The sequence below is a fragment of the Misgurnus anguillicaudatus genome, chromosome 25 (genome assembly GCF_027580225.2).
Source record: "Misgurnus anguillicaudatus chromosome 25, ASM2758022v2, whole genome shotgun sequence".
Taxonomy (NCBI): Eukaryota; Metazoa; Chordata; class Actinopteri; order Cypriniformes; family Cobitidae; genus Misgurnus; species Misgurnus anguillicaudatus.
The window spans coordinates 7099479-7115853 of NC_073361.2; the positions used below are offsets into that span (position 1 = coordinate 7099479).

Sequence of the window (16375 nt, forward strand, 5' to 3'; positions counted from 1 at the left end):
ACAAGCATATTACAGCAGTTTACGATTAACTAAGAATAAGAGTCAACTTGATATTTGTTAGTATTCTGAAATAAGAGAGTCTTTATAACGTACGCAGCCTAGAAACGCGACCCCCAGGAGGCTGCAGCCTTCCGATTGAGAAACGATCCACGTGAGACTTCCAAAGCGCCTATCCATCTGGCGTGGCTGACTGCTGGCAATAGAGCCTCTTTAAAACAACTGCTGGCAGCGGTGGGATTCGAACCCACGCCCCCGGAGAGACTGGAGCCTAAATCCAGCGCCTTGGACCGCTCGGCCACGCTACCCTTTGGAGAAAGCTCTCTGGTGAGTTTCGGGGAGGGTGCAGCTCCACGGACAGCCTCAGTTGATTTCGAGGACCTCGTTGGCGGGAGAGAATCGTCTTTAAGGTCCTGCTGTGCTGAGTCATACTCCTGGAGATCCCAAATCCTACAGAGTTCTATCGTTTAGAAATTACATCTGACACAACGAATGAAGCCATGGGGTTTGCTTGAAATCAAAAATTAGGTGAGATTCCCAAAGCTCCCACAGAAATCTAAAGGAAGCGCTTCTGACAAACCAATTAACACGTGGGATGTTCTTGCATGCCAAAACCACTTTATTTTCCAGATTATCTTACAGAAATCTGATACAGTGCCCGACTGCTGGCAATTGAGCCTCTTTAAAATTGCTCCTGGCAGCGGTGGGATTCGAACCCACGCCCCCGAAGAGACTGGAGCCTTAATCCAGCGCCTTAGACCGCTCGGCCACGCTACCACTTAAAGGGGTTGCTTTTGTTGCCCAGAGCTCGCATATGCAGGCTGCATCGAGCATCAAGCCAGCTTCATTCAAGTTAACTGAACATTACATTCACAAGTCACAGCGCCTTAGACCAGGGGTTTTCAAACCTGTCCTGGAGGACCACTAGTACTGCACAATTTGCATGTCTCCCTCATTAGACACACCTGGTTTAAATCTTCAGCTCATTAGTAGAGACTGCAAGACCTGAACTGGGTGTCTAAGGTAACTGAATGAGGTGTGTCACAAAAGGGAAACATGCAAAATGTGCAGTACTAGTGGTCCTCCAGGACAGGTTTGAAAACCCCTGCCTTAAACCGCACGGCCACGCTACCACTTAAAGGGGTTGCTTTGGTTGTCCGGAGCTCACATATGCGGCTGCATCGAGCATCAAGGCAGCTTCATTCAAGTTAACTGAACATTACATTCGCAAGTCACAAGCATATTACAGCAGTTTACGATTAACTAAGAATAAGAGTCAACTTGATATTTGTTAGTATTCTGAAATAAGAGAGTCTTTATAACGTACGCAGCCTAGAAACGCGACCCCCAGGAGGCTGCAGCCTTCCGATTGAGAAACGATCCACGTGAGACTTCCAAAGCGCCTATCCATCTGGCGTGGCTGACTGCTGGCAATAGAGCCTCTTTAAAACAACTGCTGGCAGCGGTGGGATTCGAACCCACGCCCCCGGAGAGACTGGAGCCTAAATCCAGCGCCTTGGACCGCTCGGCCACGCTACCCTTTGGAGAAAGCTCTCTGGTGAGTTTCGGGGAGGGTGCAGCTCCACGGACAGCCTCAGTTGATTTCGAGGACCTCGTTGGCGGGAGAGAATCGTCTTTAAGGTCCTGCTGTGCTGAGTCATACTCCTGGAGATCCCAAATCCTACAGAGTTCTATCGTTTAGAAATTACATCTGACACAACGAATGAAGCCATGGGGTTTGCTTGAAATCAAAAATTAGGTGAGATTCCCAAAGCTCCCACAGAAATCTAAAGGAAGCGCTTCTGACAAACCAATTAACACGTGGGATGTTCTTGCATGCCAAAACCACTTTATTTTCCAGATTATCTTACAGAAATCTGATACAGTGCCCGACTGCTGGCAATTGAGCCTCTTTAAAATTGCTCCTGGCAGCGGTGGGATTCGAACCCACGCCCCCGAAGAGACTGGAGCCTTAATCCAGCGCCTTAGACCGCTCGGCCACGCTACCACTTAAAGGGGTTGCTTTTGTTGCGCAGAGCTCGCATATGCAGGCTGCATCGAGCATCAAGCCAGCTTCATTCAAGTTAACAGAACATTACATTCACAAGTCACAGCGCCTTAGACCAGGGGTTTTCAAACCTGTCCTGGAGGACCACTAGTACTGCACAATTTGCATGTCTCCCTCATTAGACACACCTGGTTTAAATCTTCAGCTCATTAGTAGAGACTGCAAGACCTGAACTGGGTGTCTAAGGTAACTGAATGAGGTGTGTCACAAAAGGGAAACATGCAAAATGTGCAGTACTAGTGGTCCTCCAGGACAGGTTTGAAAACCCCTGCCTTAAACCGCACGGCCACGCTACCACTTAAAGGGGTTGCTTTGGTTGTCCGGAGCTCACATATGCGGCTGCATCGAGCATCAAGGCAGCTTCATTCAAGTTAACTGAACATTACATTCGCAAGTCACAAGCATATTACAGCAGTTTACGATTAACTAAGAATAAGAGTCAACTTGATATTTGTTAGTATTCTGAAATAAGAGAGTCTTTATAACGTACGCAGCCTAGAAACGCGACCCCCAGGAGGCTGCAGCCTTCCGATTGAGAAACGATCCACGTGAGACTTCCAAAGCGCCTATCCATCTGGCGTGGCTGACTGCTGGCAATAGAGCCTCTTTAAAACAACTGCTGGCAGCGGTGGGATTCGAACCCACGCCCCCGGAGAGACTGGAGCCTAAATCCAGCGCCTTGGACCGCTCGGCCACGCTACCCTTTGGAGAAAGCTCTCTGGTGAGTTTCGGGGAGGGTGCAGCTCCACGGACAGCCTCAGTTGATTTCGAGGACCTCGTTGGCGGGAGAGAATCGTCTTTAAGGTCCTGCTGTGCTGAGTCATACTCCTGGAGATCCCAAATCCTACAGAGTTCTATCGTTTAGAAATTACATCTGACACAACGAATGAAGCCATGGGGTTTGCTTGAAATCAAAAATTAGGTGAGATTCCCAAAGCTCCCACAGAAATCTAAAGGAAGCGCTTCTGACAAACCAATTAACACGTGGGATGTTCTTGCATGCCAAAACCACTTTATTTTCCAGATTATCTTACAGAAATCTGATACAGTGCCCGACTGCTGGCAATTGAGCCTCTTTAAAATTGCTCCTGGCAGCGGTGGGATTCGAACCCACGCCCCCGAAGAGACTGGAGCCTTAATCCAGCGCCTTAGACCGCTCGGCCACGCTACCACTTAAAGGGGTTGCTTTTGTTGCCCAGAGCTCGCATATGCAGGCTGCATCGAGCATCAAGCCAGCTTCATTCAAGTTAACTGAACATTACATTCACAAGTCACAGCGCCTTAGACCAGGGGTTTTCAAACCTGTCCTGGAGGACCACTAGTACTGCACAATTTGCATGTCTCCCTCATTAGACACACCTGGTTTAAATCTTCAGCTCATTAGTAGAGACTGCAAGACCTGAACTGGGTGTCTAAGGTAACTGAATGAGGTGTGTCACAAAAGGGAAACATGCAAAATGTGCAGTACTAGTGGTCCTCCAGGACAGGTTTGAAAACCCCTGCCTTAAACCGCACGGCCACGCTACCACTTAAAGGGGTTGCTTTGGTTGTCCGGAGCTCACATATGCGGCTGCATCGAGCATCAAGGCAGCTTCATTCAAGTTAACTGAACATTACATTCGCAAGTCACAAGCATATTACAGCAGTTTACGATTAACTAAGAATAAGAGTCAACTTGATATTTGTTAGTATTCTGAAATAAGAGAGTCTTTATAACGTACGCAGCCTAGAAACGCGACCCCCAGGAGGCTGCAGCCTTCCGATTGAGAAACGATCCACGTGAGACTTCCAAAGCGCCTATCCATCTGGCGTGGCTGACTGCTGGCAATAGAGCCTCTTTAAAACAACTGCTGGCAGCGGTGGGATTCGAACCCACGCCCCCGGAGAGACTGGAGCCTAAATCCAGCGCCTTGGACCGCTCGGCCACGCTACCCTTTGGAGAAAGCTCTCTGGTGAGTTTCGGGGAGGGTGCAGCTCCACGGACAGCCTCAGTTGATTTCGAGGACCTCGTTGGCGGGAGAGAATCGTCTTTAAGGTCCTGCTGTGCTGAGTCATACTCCTGGAGATCCCAAATCCTACAGAGTTCTATCGTTTAGAAATTACATCTGACACAACGAATGAAGCCATGGGGTTTGCTTGAAATCAAAAATTAGGTGAGATTCCCAAAGCTCCCACAGAAATCTAAAGGAAGCGCTTCTGACAAACCAATTAACACGTGGGATGTTCTTGCATGCCAAAACCACTTTATTTTCCAGATTATCTTACAGAAATCTGATACAGTGCCCGACTGCTGGCAATTGAGCCTCTTTAAAATTGCTCCTGGCAGCGGTGGGATTCGAACCCACGCCCCCGAAGAGACTGGAGCCTTAATCCAGCGCCTTAGACCGCTCGGCCACGCTACCACTTAAAGGGGTTGCTTTTGTTGCCCAGAGCTCGCATATGCAGGCTGCATCGAGCATCAAGCCAGCTTCATTCAAGTTAACTGAACATTACATTCACAAGTCACAGCGCCTTAGACCAGGGGTTTTCAAACCTGTCCTGGAGGACCACTAGTACTGCACAATTTGCATGTCTCCCTCATTAGACACACCTGGTTTAAATCTTCAGCTCATTAGTAGAGACTGCAAGACCTGAACTGGGTGTCTAAGGTAACTGAATGAGGTGTGTCACAAAAGGGAAACATGCAAAATGTGCAGTACTAGTGGTCCTCCAGGACAGGTTTGAAAACCCCTGCCTTAAACCGCACGGCCACGCTACCACTTAAAGGGGTTGCTTTGGTTGTCCGGAGCTCACATATGCGGCTGCATCGAGCATCAAGGCAGCTTCATTCAAGTTAACTGAACATTACATTCGCAAGTCACAAGCATATTACAGCAGTTTACGATTAACTAAGAATAAGAGTCAACTTGATATTTGTTAGTATTCTGAAATAAGAGAGTCTTTATAACGTACGCAGCCTAGAAACGCGACCCCCAGGAGGCTGCAGCCTTCCGATTGAGAAACGATCCACGTGAGACTTCCAAAGCGCCTATCCATCTGGCGTGGCTGACTGCTGGCAATAGAGCCTCTTTAAAACAACTGCTGGCAGCGGTGGGATTCGAACCCACGCCCCCGGAGAGACTGGAGCCTAAATCCAGCGCCTTGGACCGCTCGGCCACGCTACCCTTTGGAGAAAGCTCTCTGGTGAGTTTCGGGGAGGGTGCAGCTCCACGGACAGCCTCAGTTGATTTCGAGGACCTCGTTGGCGGGAGAGAATCGTCTTTAAGGTCCTGCTGTGCTGAGTCATACTCCTGGAGATCCCAAATCCTACAGAGTTCTATCGTTTAGAAATTACATCTGACACAACGAATGAAGCCATGGGGTTTGCTTGAAATCAAAAATTAGGTGAGATTCCCAAAGCTCCCACAGAAATCTAAAGGAAGCGCTTCTGACAAACCAATTAACACGTGGGATGTTCTTGCATGCCAAAACCACTTTATTTTCCAGATTATCTTACAGAAATCTGATACAGTGCCCGACTGCTGGCAATTGAGCCTCTTTAAAATTGCTCCTGGCAGCGGTGGGATTCGAACCCACGCCCCCGAAGAGACTGGAGCCTTAATCCAGCGCCTTAGACCGCTCGGCCACGCTACCACTTAAAGGGGTTGCTTTTGTTGCGCAGAGCTCGCATATGCAGGCTGCATCGAGCATCAAGCCAGCTTCATTCAAGTTAACAGAACATTACATTCACAAGTCACAGCGCCTTAGACCAGGGGTTTTCAAACCTGTCCTGGAGGACCACTAGTACTGCACAATTTGCATGTCTCCCTCATTAGACACACCTGGTTTAAATCTTCAGCTCATTAGTAGAGACTGCAAGACCTGAACTGGGTGTCTAAGGTAACTGAATGAGGTGTGTCACAAAAGGGAAACATGCAAAATGTGCAGTACTAGTGGTCCTCCAGGACAGGTTTGAAAACCCCTGCCTTAAACCGCACGGCCACGCTACCACTTAAAGGGGTTGCTTTGGTTGTCCGGAGCTCACATATGCGGCTGCATCGAGCATCAAGGCAGCTTCATTCAAGTTAACTGAACATTACATTCGCAAGTCACAAGCATATTACAGCAGTTTACGATTAACTAAGAATAAGAGTCAACTTGATATTTGTTAGTATTCTGAAATAAGAGAGTCTTTATAACGTACGCAGCCTAGAAACGCGACCCCCAGGAGGCTGCAGCCTTCCGATTGAGAAACGATCCACGTGAGACTTCCAAAGCGCCTATCCATCTGGCGTGGCTGACTGCTGGCAATAGAGCCTCTTTAAAACAACTGCTGGCAGCGGTGGGATTCGAACCCACGCCCCCGGAGAGACTGGAGCCTAAATCCAGCGCCTTGGACCGCTCGGCCACGCTACCCTTTGGAGAAAGCTCTCTGGTGAGTTTCGGGGAGGGTGCAGCTCCACGGACAGCCTCAGTTGATTTCGAGGACCTCGTTGGCGGGAGAGAATCGTCTTTAAGGTCCTGCTGTGCTGAGTCATACTCCTGGAGATCCCAAATCCTACAGAGTTCTATCGTTTAGAAATTACATCTGACACAACGAATGAAGCCATGGGGTTTGCTTGAAATCAAAAATTAGGTGAGATTCCCAAAGCTCCCACAGAAATCTAAAGGAAGCGCTTCTGACAAACCAATTAACACGTGGGATGTTCTTGCATGCCAAAACCACTTTATTTTCCAGATTATCTTACAGAAATCTGATACAGTGCCCGACTGCTGGCAATTGAGCCTCTTTAAAATTGCTCCTGGCAGCGGTGGGATTCGAACCCACGCCCCCGAAGAGACTGGAGCCTTAATCCAGCGCCTTAGACCGCTCGGCCACGCTACCACTTAAAGGGGTTGCTTTTGTTGCGCAGAGCTCGCATATGCAGGCTGCATCGAGCATCAAGCCAGCTTCATTCAAGTTAACTGAACATTACATTCACAAGTCACAGCGCCTTAGACCAGGGGTTTTCAAACCTGTCCTGGAGGACCACTAGTACTGCACAATTTGCATGTCTCCCTCATTAGACACACCTGGTTTAAATCTTCAGCTCATTAGTAGAGACTGCAAGACCTGAACTGGGTGTCTAAGGTAACTGAATGAGGTGTGTCACAAAAGGGAAACATGCAAAATGTGCAGTACTAGTGGTCCTCCAGGACAGGTTTGAAAACCCCTGCCTTAAACCGCACGGCCACGCTACCACTTAAAGGGGTTGCTTTGGTTGTCCGGAGCTCACATATGCGGCTGCATCGAGCATCAAGGCAGCTTCATTCAAGTTAACTGAACATTACATTCGCAAGTCACAAGCATATTACAGCAGTTTACGATTAACTAAGAATAAGAGTCAACTTGATATTTGTTAGTATTCTGAAATAAGAGAGTCTTTATAACGTACGCAGCCTAGAAACGCGACCCCCAGGAGGCTGCAGCCTTCCGATTGAGAAACGATCCACGTGAGACTTCCAAAGCGCCTATCCATCTGGCGTGGCTGACTGCTGGCAATAGAGCCTCTTTAAAACAACTGCTGGCAGCGGTGGGATTCGAACCCACGCCCCCGGAGAGACTGGAGCCTAAATCCAGCGCCTTGGACCGCTCGGCCACGCTACCCTTTGGAGAAAGCTCTCTGGTGAGTTTCGGGGAGGGTGCAGCTCCACGGACAGCCTCAGTTGATTTCGAGGACCTCGTTGGCGGGAGAGAATCGTCTTTAAGGTCCTGCTGTGCTGAGTCATACTCCTGGAGATCCCAAATCCTACAGAGTTCTATCGTTTAGAAATTACATCTGACACAACGAATGAAGCCATGGGGTTTGCTTGAAATCAAAAATTAGGTGAGATTCCCAAAGCTCCCACAGAAATCTAAAGGAAGCGCTTCTGACAAACCAATTAACACGTGGGATGTTCTTGCATGCCAAAACCACTTTATTTTCCAGATTATCTTACAGAAATCTGATACAGTGCCCGACTGCTGGCAATTGAGCCTCTTTAAAATTGCTCCTGGCAGCGGTGGGATTCGAACCCACGCCCCCGAAGAGACTGGAGCCTTAATCCAGCGCCTTAGACCGCTCGGCCACGCTACCACTTAAAGGGGTTGCTTTTGTTGCCCAGAGCTCGCATATGCAGGCTGCATCGAGCATCAAGCCAGCTTCATTCAAGTTAACTGAACATTACATTCACAAGTCACAGCGCCTTAGACCAGGGGTTTTCAAACCTGTCCTGGAGGACCACTAGTACTGCACAATTTGCATGTCTCCCTCATTAGACACACCTGGTTTAAATCTTCAGCTCATTAGTAGAGACTGCAAGACCTGAACTGGGTGTCTAAGGTAACTGAATGAGGTGTGTCACAAAAGGGAAACATGCAAAATGTGCAGTACTAGTGGTCCTCCAGGACAGGTTTGAAAACCCCTGCCTTAAACCGCACGGCCACGCTACCACTTAAAGGGGTTGCTTTGGTTGTCCGGAGCTCACATATGCGGCTGCATCGAGCATCAAGGCAGCTTCATTCAAGTTAACTGAACATTACATTCGCAAGTCACAAGCATATTACAGCAGTTTACGATTAACTAAGAATAAGAGTCAACTTGATATTTGTTAGTATTCTGAAATAAGAGAGTCTTTATAACGTACGCAGCCTAGAAACGCGACCCCCAGGAGGCTGCAGCCTTCCGATTGAGAAACGATCCACGTGAGACTTCCAAAGCGCCTATCCATCTGGCGTGGCTGACTGCTGGCAATAGAGCCTCTTTAAAACAACTGCTGGCAGCGGTGGGATTCGAACCCACGCCCCCGGAGAGACTGGAGCCTAAATCCAGCGCCTTGGACCGCTCGGCCACGCTACCCTTTGGAGAAAGCTCTCTGGTGAGTTTCGGGGAGGGTGCAGCTCCACGGACAGCCTCAGTTGATTTCGAGGACCTCGTTGGCGGGAGAGAATCGTCTTTAAGGTCCTGCTGTGCTGAGTCATACTCCTGGAGATCCCAAATCCTACAGAGTTCTATCGTTTAGAAATTACATCTGACACAACGAATGAAGCCATGGGGTTTGCTTGAAATCAAAAATTAGGTGAGATTCCCAAAGCTCCCACAGAAATCTAAAGGAAGCGCTTCTGACAAACCAATTAACACGTGGGATGTTCTTGCATGCCAAAACCACTTTATTTTCCAGATTATCTTACAGAAATCTGATACAGTGCCCGACTGCTGGCAATTGAGCCTCTTTAAAATTGCTCCTGGCAGCGGTGGGATTCGAACCCACGCCCCCGAAGAGACTGGAGCCTTAATCCAGCGCCTTAGACCGCTCGGCCACGCTACCACTTAAAGGGGTTGCTTTTGTTGCCCAGAGCTCGCATATGCAGGCTGCATCGAGCATCAAGCCAGCTTCATTCAAGTTAACTGAACATTACATTCACAAGTCACAGCGCCTTAGACCAGGGGTTTTCAAACCTGTCCTGGAGGACCACTAGTACTGCACAATTTGCATGTCTCCCTCATTAGACACACCTGGTTTAAATCTTCAGCTCATTAGTAGAGACTGCAAGACCTGAACTGGGTGTCTAAGGTAACTGAATGAGGTGTGTCACAAAAGGGAAACATGCAAAATGTGCAGTACTAGTGGTCCTCCAGGACAGGTTTGAAAACCCCTGCCTTAAACCGCACGGCCACGCTACCACTTAAAGGGGTTGCTTTGGTTGTCCGGAGCTCACATATGCGGCTGCATCGAGCATCAAGGCAGCTTCATTCAAGTTAACTGAACATTACATTCGCAAGTCACAAGCATATTACAGCAGTTTACGATTAACTAAGAATAAGAGTCAACTTGATATTTGTTAGTATTCTGAAATAAGAGAGTCTTTATAACGTACGCAGCCTAGAAACGCGACCCCCAGGAGGCTGCAGCCTTCCGATTGAGAAACGATCCACGTGAGACTTCCAAAGCGCCTATCCATCTGGCGTGGCTGACTGCTGGCAATAGAGCCTCTTTAAAACAACTGCTGGCAGCGGTGGGATTCGAACCCACGCCCCCGGAGAGACTGGAGCCTAAATCCAGCGCCTTGGACCGCTCGGCCACGCTACCCTTTGGAGAAAGCTCTCTGGTGAGTTTCGGGGAGGGTGCAGCTCCACGGACAGCCTCAGTTGATTTCGAGGACCTCGTTGGCGGGAGAGAATCGTCTTTAAGGTCCTGCTGTGCTGAGTCATACTCCTGGAGATCCCAAATCCTACAGAGTTCTATCGTTTAGAAATTACATCTGACACAACGAATGAAGCCATGGGGTTTGCTTGAAATCAAAAATTAGGTGAGATTCCCAAAGCTCCCACAGAAATCTAAAGGAAGCGCTTCTGACAAACCAATTAACACGTGGGATGTTCTTGCATGCCAAAACCACTTTATTTTCCAGATTATCTTACAGAAATCTGATACAGTGCCCGACTGCTGGCAATTGAGCCTCTTTAAAATTGCTCCTGGCAGCGGTGGGATTCGAACCCACGCCCCCGAAGAGACTGGAGCCTTAATCCAGCGCCTTAGACCGCTCGGCCACGCTACCACTTAAAGGGGTTGCTTTTGTTGCCCAGAGCTCGCATATGCAGGCTGCATCGAGCATCAAGCCAGCTTCATTCAAGTTAACTGAACATTACATTCACAAGTCACAGCGCCTTAGACCAGGGGTTTTCAAACCTGTCCTGGAGGACCACTAGTACTGCACAATTTGCATGTCTCCCTCATTAGACACACCTGGTTTAAATCTTCAGCTCATTAGTAGAGACTGCAAGACCTGAACTGGGTGTCTAAGGTAACTGAATGAGGTGTGTCACAAAAGGGAAACATGCAAAATGTGCAGTACTAGTGGTCCTCCAGGACAGGTTTGAAAACCCCTGCCTTAAACCGCACGGCCACGCTACCACTTAAAGGGGTTGCTTTGGTTGTCCGGAGCTCACATATGCGGCTGCATCGAGCATCAAGGCAGCTTCATTCAAGTTAACTGAACATTACATTCGCAAGTCACAAGCATATTACAGCAGTTTACGATTAACTAAGAATAAGAGTCAACTTGATATTTGTTAGTATTCTGAAATAAGAGAGTCTTTATAACGTACGCAGCCTAGAAACGCGACCCCCAGGAGGCTGCAGCCTTCCGATTGAGAAACGATCCACGTGAGACTTCCAAAGCGCCTATCCATCTGGCGTGGCTGACTGCTGGCAATAGAGCCTCTTTAAAACAACTGCTGGCAGCGGTGGGATTCGAACCCACGCCCCCGGAGAGACTGGAGCCTAAATCCAGCGCCTTGGACCGCTCGGCCACGCTACCCTTTGGAGAAAGCTCTCTGGTGAGTTTCGGGGAGGGTGCAGCTCCACGGACAGCCTCAGTTGATTTCGAGGACCTCGTTGGCGGGAGAGAATCGTCTTTAAGGTCCTGCTGTGCTGAGTCATACTCCTGGAGATCCCAAATCCTACAGAGTTCTATCGTTTAGAAATTACATCTGACACAACGAATGAAGCCATGGGGTTTGCTTGAAATCAAAAATTAGGTGAGATTCCCAAAGCTCCCACAGAAATCTAAAGGAAGCGCTTCTGACAAACCAATTAACACGTGGGATGTTCTTGCATGCCAAAACCACTTTATTTTCCAGATTATCTTACAGAAATCTGATACAGTGCCCGACTGCTGGCAATTGAGCCTCTTTAAAATTGCTCCTGGCAGCGGTGGGATTCGAACCCACGCCCCCGAAGAGACTGGAGCCTTAATCCAGCGCCTTAGACCGCTCGGCCACGCTACCACTTAAAGGGATTGCTTTTGTTGCGCAGAGCTCGCATATGCAGGCTGCATCGAGCATCAAGCCAGCTTCATTCAAGTTAACAGAACATTACATTCACAAGTCACAGCGCCTTAGACCAGGGGTTTTCAAACCTGTCCTGGAGGACCACTAGTACTGCACAATTTGCATGTCTCCCTCATTAGACACACCTGGTTTAAATCTTCAGCTCATTAGTAGAGACTGCAAGACCTGAACTGGGTGTCTAAGGTAACTGAATGAGGTGTGTCACAAAAGGGAAACATGCAAAATGTGCAGTACTAGTGGTCCTCCAGGACAGGTTTGAAAACCCCTGCCTTAAACCGCACGGCCACGCTACCACTTAAAGGGGTTGCTTTGGTTGTCCGGAGCTCACATATGCGGCTGCATCGAGCATCAAGGCAGCTTCATTCAAGTTAACTGAACATTACATTCGCAAGTCACAAGCATATTACAGCAGTTTACGATTAACTAAGAATAAGAGTCAACTTGATATTTGTTAGTATTCTGAAATAAGAGAGTCTTTATAACGTACGCAGCCTAGAAACGCGACCCCCAGGAGGCTGCAGCCTTCCGATTGAGAAACGATCCACGTGAGACTTCCAAAGCGCCTATCCATCTGGCGTGGCTGACTGCTGGCAATAGAGCCTCTTTAAAACAACTGCTGGCAGCGGTGGGATTCGAACCCACGCCCCCGGAGAGACTGGAGCCTAAATCCAGCGCCTTGGACCGCTCGGCCACGCTACCCTTTGGAGAAAGCTCTCTGGTGAGTTTCGGGGAGGGTGCAGCTCCACGGACAGCCTCAGTTGATTTCGAGGACCTCGTTGGCGGGAGAGAATCGTCTGTGCTGAGTCATAGCTCCTGGAGATCCCAAATCCTACAGAGTTCTATCGTTTAGAAATTACATCTGACACAACGAATGAAGCCATGGGGTTTGCTTGAAATCAAAAATTAGGTGAGATTCCCAAAGCTCCCACAGAAATCTAAAGGAAGCGCTTCTGACAAAGCAATTAACACGTGGGATGTTCTTGCATGCCAAAACCACTTTATTTTCCAGATTATCTTACAGAAATCTGATACAGTGCCCGACTGCTGGCAATTGAGCCTCTTTAAAATTGCTCCTGGCAGTGGTGGGATTCGAACCCACGCCCCCGAAGAGACTGGAGCCTTAACCCAGCGCCTTAGACCGCTCGGCCACGCTACCACTTAAAGGGATTGCTTTTGTTGTGCAGAGCTCGCATATGCAGGCTGCATCGAGCATCAAGCCAGCTTCATTCAAGTTAACAGAACATTACATTCTCAAGTCACAGCGCCTTAGACCAGGGGTTTTCAAACCTGTCCTGGAGGACCACTAGTACTATACAATTTGCATGTCTCCCTCATTAGACACACCTGGTTTAAATCTTCAGCTCATTAGTAGAGACTGTAAGACCTGAACTGGGTGTCTAAGGTAACTGAATGAGGTGTGTCACAAAAGGGAAACATGCAAAATGTGCAGTACTAGTGGTCCTCCAGGACAGGTTTGAAAACCCCTGCCTTAAACCGCACGGCCACGCTACCACTTAAAGGGGTTGCTTTGGTTGTCCAGAGCTCACATATGCGGCTGCATCGAGCATCAAGGCAGCTTCATTCAAGTTAACTGAACATTACATTCGCAAGTCACAAACATATTACAACAGTTTACGATTAACTAAGAATAAGAGTCAACTTGATATTTGTTAGTATTCTGAAATAAGAGAGTCTTTATAACGTACGCAGCCTAGAAACGCGACCCCGAGGAGGCTGCAGCCTTCCGATTGAGAAACGATCCACGTGAGACTTCCAAAGCGCCTATCCATCTGGCGTGGCTGACTGCTGGCAATAGAGCCTCTTTAAAACAACTGCTGGCAGCGGTGGGATTCGAACCCACGCCCCGGAGAGTCTGGAGCCTAAATCCAGCGCCTTGGGCCGCTCGGCCACGCTACCCTTTGGAGAAAGCTCTCTGGTGAGTTTCGGGGAAGGTGCAGCCCCACGGACAGCCTCAGTTGATTTCGAGGACCTCGTTGGCGGGAGAGAATCGTCTTTAAGGTCCTGCTGTGCTGAGTCATACTCCTGGAGATCCCAAATCCTACAGAGATCTATCGTTTAGAAATTACATCTGACACAACGAATGAAGCCATGGGGTTTGCTTGAAATCAAAAATTAGGTGAGATTCCCAAAACTCCCACAGAAATCTAAAGGAAGCGCTTCTGACAAACCAATTAACACGTGGGATGTTCTTGCATGCCAAAACCACTTTATTTTCCAGATTATCTTACAGAAATCTGATACAGTGCCCGACTGCTGGCAATTGAGCCTCTTTAAAATTGCTCCTGGCAGCGGTGGGATTCGAACCCACGCCCCCGAAATGACTGGAGCCTTAATCCAGCGCCTTAGACCGCTCGGCCACGCTACCACTTAAAGGGATTGCTTTTGTTGCGCAGAGCTCGCATATGCAGGCTGCATCGAGCATCAAGCCAGCTTCATTCAAGTTAACAGAACATTACATTCACAAGTCACAGCGCCTTAGACCAGGGGTTTTCAAACCTGTCCTGGAGGACCACTAGTACTGCACAATTTGCATGTCTCCCTCATTAGACACACCTGGTTTAAATCTTCAGCTCATTAGTAGAGACTGCAAGACCTGAACTGGGTGTCTAAGGTAACTGAATGAGGTGTGTCACAAAAGGGAAACATGCAAAATGTGCAGTACTAGTGGTCCTCCAGGACAGGTTTGAAAACCCCTGCCTTAAACCGCACGGCCACGCTACCACTTAAAGGGGTTGCTTTGGTTGTCCGGAGCTCACATATGCGGCTGCATCGAGCATCAAGGCAGCTTCATTCAAGTTAACTGAACATTACATTCGCAAGTCACAAGCATATTACAGCAGTTTACGATTAACTAAGAATAAGAGTCAACTTGATATTTGTTAGTATTCTGAAATAAGAGAGTCTTTATAACGTACGCAGCCTAGAAACGCGACCCCCAGGAGGCTGCAGCCTTCCGATTGAGAAACGATCCACGTGAGACTTCCAAAGCGCCTATCCATCTGGCGTGGCTGACTGCTGGCAATAGAGCCTCTTTAAAACAACTGCTGGCAGCGGTGGGATTCGAACCCACGCCCCCGGAGAGACTGGAGCCTAAATCCAGCGCCTTGGACCGCTCGGCCACGCTACCCTTTGGAGAAAGCTCTCTGGTGAGTTTCGGGGAGGGTGCAGCCCCACGGACAGCCTCAGTTGATTTCGAGGACCTCGTTGGCGGGAGAGAATCGTCTTTAAGGTCCTGCTGTGCTGAGTCATACTCCTGGAGATCCCAAATCCTACAGAGTTCTATCGTTTAGAAATTACATCTGACACAACGAATGAAGCCATGGGGTTTGCTTGAAATCAAAAATTAGGTGAGATTCCCAAAGCTCCCACAGAAATCTAAAGGAAGCGCTTCTGACAAACCAATTAACACGTGGGATGTTCTTGCATGCCAAAACCACTTTATTTTCCAGATTATCTTACAGAAATCTGATACAGTGCCCGACTGCTGGCAATTGAGCCTCTTTAAAATTGCTCCTGGCAGCGGTGGGATTCGAACCCACGCCCCCGAAGAGACTGGAGCCTTAATCCAACGCCTTAGACCGCTCGGCCACGCTACCACTTAAAGGGGTTGCTTTTGTTGCCCAGAGCTCGCATATGCAGGCTGCATCGAGCATCAAGCCAGCTTCATTCAAGTTAACTGAACATTACATTCACAAGTCACAGCGCCTTAGACCAGGGGTTTTCAAACCTGTCCTGGAGGACCACTAGTACTGCACAATTTGCATGTCTCTCTCATTAGACACACCTGGTTTAAATCTTCAGCTCATTAGTAGAGACTGCAAGACCTGAACTGGGTGTCTAAGGCTAAGTTTACACGTGGGCGGCTATTTTCATAAACGGACATTTCAACCTCTCCGGTTTCAAAAATAATATCGTGCATACATGTCAGTTTTCAGAAAAGTGTTTATTTACACGTACCCGTGCATATTTGCCGTCAAGAGACGCTCAAGCCCACGTAAGCCAATCACCGGCCGCGCTGTTGGTGACGTGAACTAGTTCTTCATGTTGGAGGGAGGAATTGTTGCAGTAGGTGATTGATGACGTCAGCGTACCGTGAGAGCGAGTTGAGGAATCACACGTAGAGGTGTAATTTCGAATCGCTCTCGCGGTACTTTGACATCATCCGTCTGTCGGTTCTTGCAGCGCCGCATGAAGTCCAACACGCGTTAAATTGCTTATCTCCGAGCACTCGTCTCTGCTCCTCGACATAATGGAGCAGCTGTATTTGCAAATACAAACACACGAAACGAGTTTGCACGAACATAAATGTGATCTTGGAAGCGTTCAGAGCAGAGTAGCAGTCACATGTAAACATGGGTCGCACTTTTGACGTAGGTGCGAGCTCTGGCGCATACTCTGTGACGTTGCCTGCTTAAACATCCGTTTGTCTCACTTTACA

At 48.5% G+C, this 16375-nt stretch overlaps 26 non-coding genes across 26 annotated transcripts; all 26 read right to left on the minus strand.

Moving 5' to 3' along the window:
• Nucleotides 1-223: 223 nt before the first annotated feature.
• On the minus strand, nt 224-305 carry trnal-uag (transfer RNA leucine (anticodon UAG)). Its single transcript has one exon. It is a non-coding gene; the product is annotated as a tRNA-Leu (tRNA).
• A 387-nt stretch (nt 306-692) lies between these two features.
• trnal-aag (transfer RNA leucine (anticodon AAG)) lies at nt 693-774 on the minus strand. The gene has a single exon. It is a non-coding gene; the product is annotated as a tRNA-Leu (tRNA).
• A 680-nt stretch (nt 775-1454) lies between these two features.
• trnal-uag (transfer RNA leucine (anticodon UAG)) lies at nt 1455-1536 on the minus strand. The gene has a single exon. It is a non-coding gene; the product is annotated as a tRNA-Leu (tRNA).
• A 387-nt stretch (nt 1537-1923) lies between these two features.
• On the minus strand, nt 1924-2005 carry trnal-aag (transfer RNA leucine (anticodon AAG)). Its single transcript has one exon. It is a non-coding gene; the product is annotated as a tRNA-Leu (tRNA).
• Nucleotides 2006-2685: 680 nt separating this feature from the next.
• Nucleotides 2686-2767, minus strand: trnal-uag (transfer RNA leucine (anticodon UAG)). Its single transcript has one exon. It is a non-coding gene; the product is annotated as a tRNA-Leu (tRNA).
• A 387-nt stretch (nt 2768-3154) lies between these two features.
• On the minus strand, nt 3155-3236 carry trnal-aag (transfer RNA leucine (anticodon AAG)). Its single transcript has one exon. It is a non-coding gene; the product is annotated as a tRNA-Leu (tRNA).
• A 680-nt stretch (nt 3237-3916) lies between these two features.
• On the minus strand, nt 3917-3998 carry trnal-uag (transfer RNA leucine (anticodon UAG)). The gene has a single exon. It is a non-coding gene; the product is annotated as a tRNA-Leu (tRNA).
• Nucleotides 3999-4385: 387 nt separating this feature from the next.
• trnal-aag (transfer RNA leucine (anticodon AAG)) lies at nt 4386-4467 on the minus strand. The gene has a single exon. It is a non-coding gene; the product is annotated as a tRNA-Leu (tRNA).
• Nucleotides 4468-5147: 680 nt separating this feature from the next.
• trnal-uag (transfer RNA leucine (anticodon UAG)) lies at nt 5148-5229 on the minus strand. The gene has a single exon. It is a non-coding gene; the product is annotated as a tRNA-Leu (tRNA).
• A 387-nt stretch (nt 5230-5616) lies between these two features.
• Nucleotides 5617-5698, minus strand: trnal-aag (transfer RNA leucine (anticodon AAG)). Its single transcript has one exon. It is a non-coding gene; the product is annotated as a tRNA-Leu (tRNA).
• Nucleotides 5699-6378: 680 nt separating this feature from the next.
• Nucleotides 6379-6460, minus strand: trnal-uag (transfer RNA leucine (anticodon UAG)). The gene has a single exon. It is a non-coding gene; the product is annotated as a tRNA-Leu (tRNA).
• Nucleotides 6461-6847: 387 nt separating this feature from the next.
• Nucleotides 6848-6929, minus strand: trnal-aag (transfer RNA leucine (anticodon AAG)). Its single transcript has one exon. It is a non-coding gene; the product is annotated as a tRNA-Leu (tRNA).
• A 680-nt stretch (nt 6930-7609) lies between these two features.
• Nucleotides 7610-7691, minus strand: trnal-uag (transfer RNA leucine (anticodon UAG)). The gene has a single exon. It is a non-coding gene; the product is annotated as a tRNA-Leu (tRNA).
• Nucleotides 7692-8078: 387 nt separating this feature from the next.
• On the minus strand, nt 8079-8160 carry trnal-aag (transfer RNA leucine (anticodon AAG)). The gene has a single exon. It is a non-coding gene; the product is annotated as a tRNA-Leu (tRNA).
• Nucleotides 8161-8840: 680 nt separating this feature from the next.
• trnal-uag (transfer RNA leucine (anticodon UAG)) lies at nt 8841-8922 on the minus strand. Its single transcript has one exon. It is a non-coding gene; the product is annotated as a tRNA-Leu (tRNA).
• A 387-nt stretch (nt 8923-9309) lies between these two features.
• Nucleotides 9310-9391, minus strand: trnal-aag (transfer RNA leucine (anticodon AAG)). Its single transcript has one exon. It is a non-coding gene; the product is annotated as a tRNA-Leu (tRNA).
• Nucleotides 9392-10071: 680 nt separating this feature from the next.
• On the minus strand, nt 10072-10153 carry trnal-uag (transfer RNA leucine (anticodon UAG)). Its single transcript has one exon. It is a non-coding gene; the product is annotated as a tRNA-Leu (tRNA).
• Nucleotides 10154-10540: 387 nt separating this feature from the next.
• On the minus strand, nt 10541-10622 carry trnal-aag (transfer RNA leucine (anticodon AAG)). Its single transcript has one exon. It is a non-coding gene; the product is annotated as a tRNA-Leu (tRNA).
• Nucleotides 10623-11302: 680 nt separating this feature from the next.
• Nucleotides 11303-11384, minus strand: trnal-uag (transfer RNA leucine (anticodon UAG)). The gene has a single exon. It is a non-coding gene; the product is annotated as a tRNA-Leu (tRNA).
• A 387-nt stretch (nt 11385-11771) lies between these two features.
• On the minus strand, nt 11772-11853 carry trnal-aag (transfer RNA leucine (anticodon AAG)). The gene has a single exon. It is a non-coding gene; the product is annotated as a tRNA-Leu (tRNA).
• A 680-nt stretch (nt 11854-12533) lies between these two features.
• Nucleotides 12534-12615, minus strand: trnal-uag (transfer RNA leucine (anticodon UAG)). Its single transcript has one exon. It is a non-coding gene; the product is annotated as a tRNA-Leu (tRNA).
• Nucleotides 12616-12990: 375 nt separating this feature from the next.
• On the minus strand, nt 12991-13072 carry trnal-aag (transfer RNA leucine (anticodon AAG)). The gene has a single exon. It is a non-coding gene; the product is annotated as a tRNA-Leu (tRNA).
• Nucleotides 13073-13752: 680 nt separating this feature from the next.
• On the minus strand, nt 13753-13833 carry trnal-uag (transfer RNA leucine (anticodon UAG)). Its single transcript has one exon. It is a non-coding gene; the product is annotated as a tRNA-Leu (tRNA).
• Nucleotides 13834-14220: 387 nt separating this feature from the next.
• Nucleotides 14221-14302, minus strand: trnal-aag (transfer RNA leucine (anticodon AAG)). Its single transcript has one exon. It is a non-coding gene; the product is annotated as a tRNA-Leu (tRNA).
• Nucleotides 14303-14982: 680 nt separating this feature from the next.
• Nucleotides 14983-15064, minus strand: trnal-uag (transfer RNA leucine (anticodon UAG)). The gene has a single exon. It is a non-coding gene; the product is annotated as a tRNA-Leu (tRNA).
• Nucleotides 15065-15451: 387 nt separating this feature from the next.
• Nucleotides 15452-15533, minus strand: trnal-aag (transfer RNA leucine (anticodon AAG)). The gene has a single exon. It is a non-coding gene; the product is annotated as a tRNA-Leu (tRNA).
• Between the last annotated feature and the right edge of the window lie 842 nt (nt 15534-16375).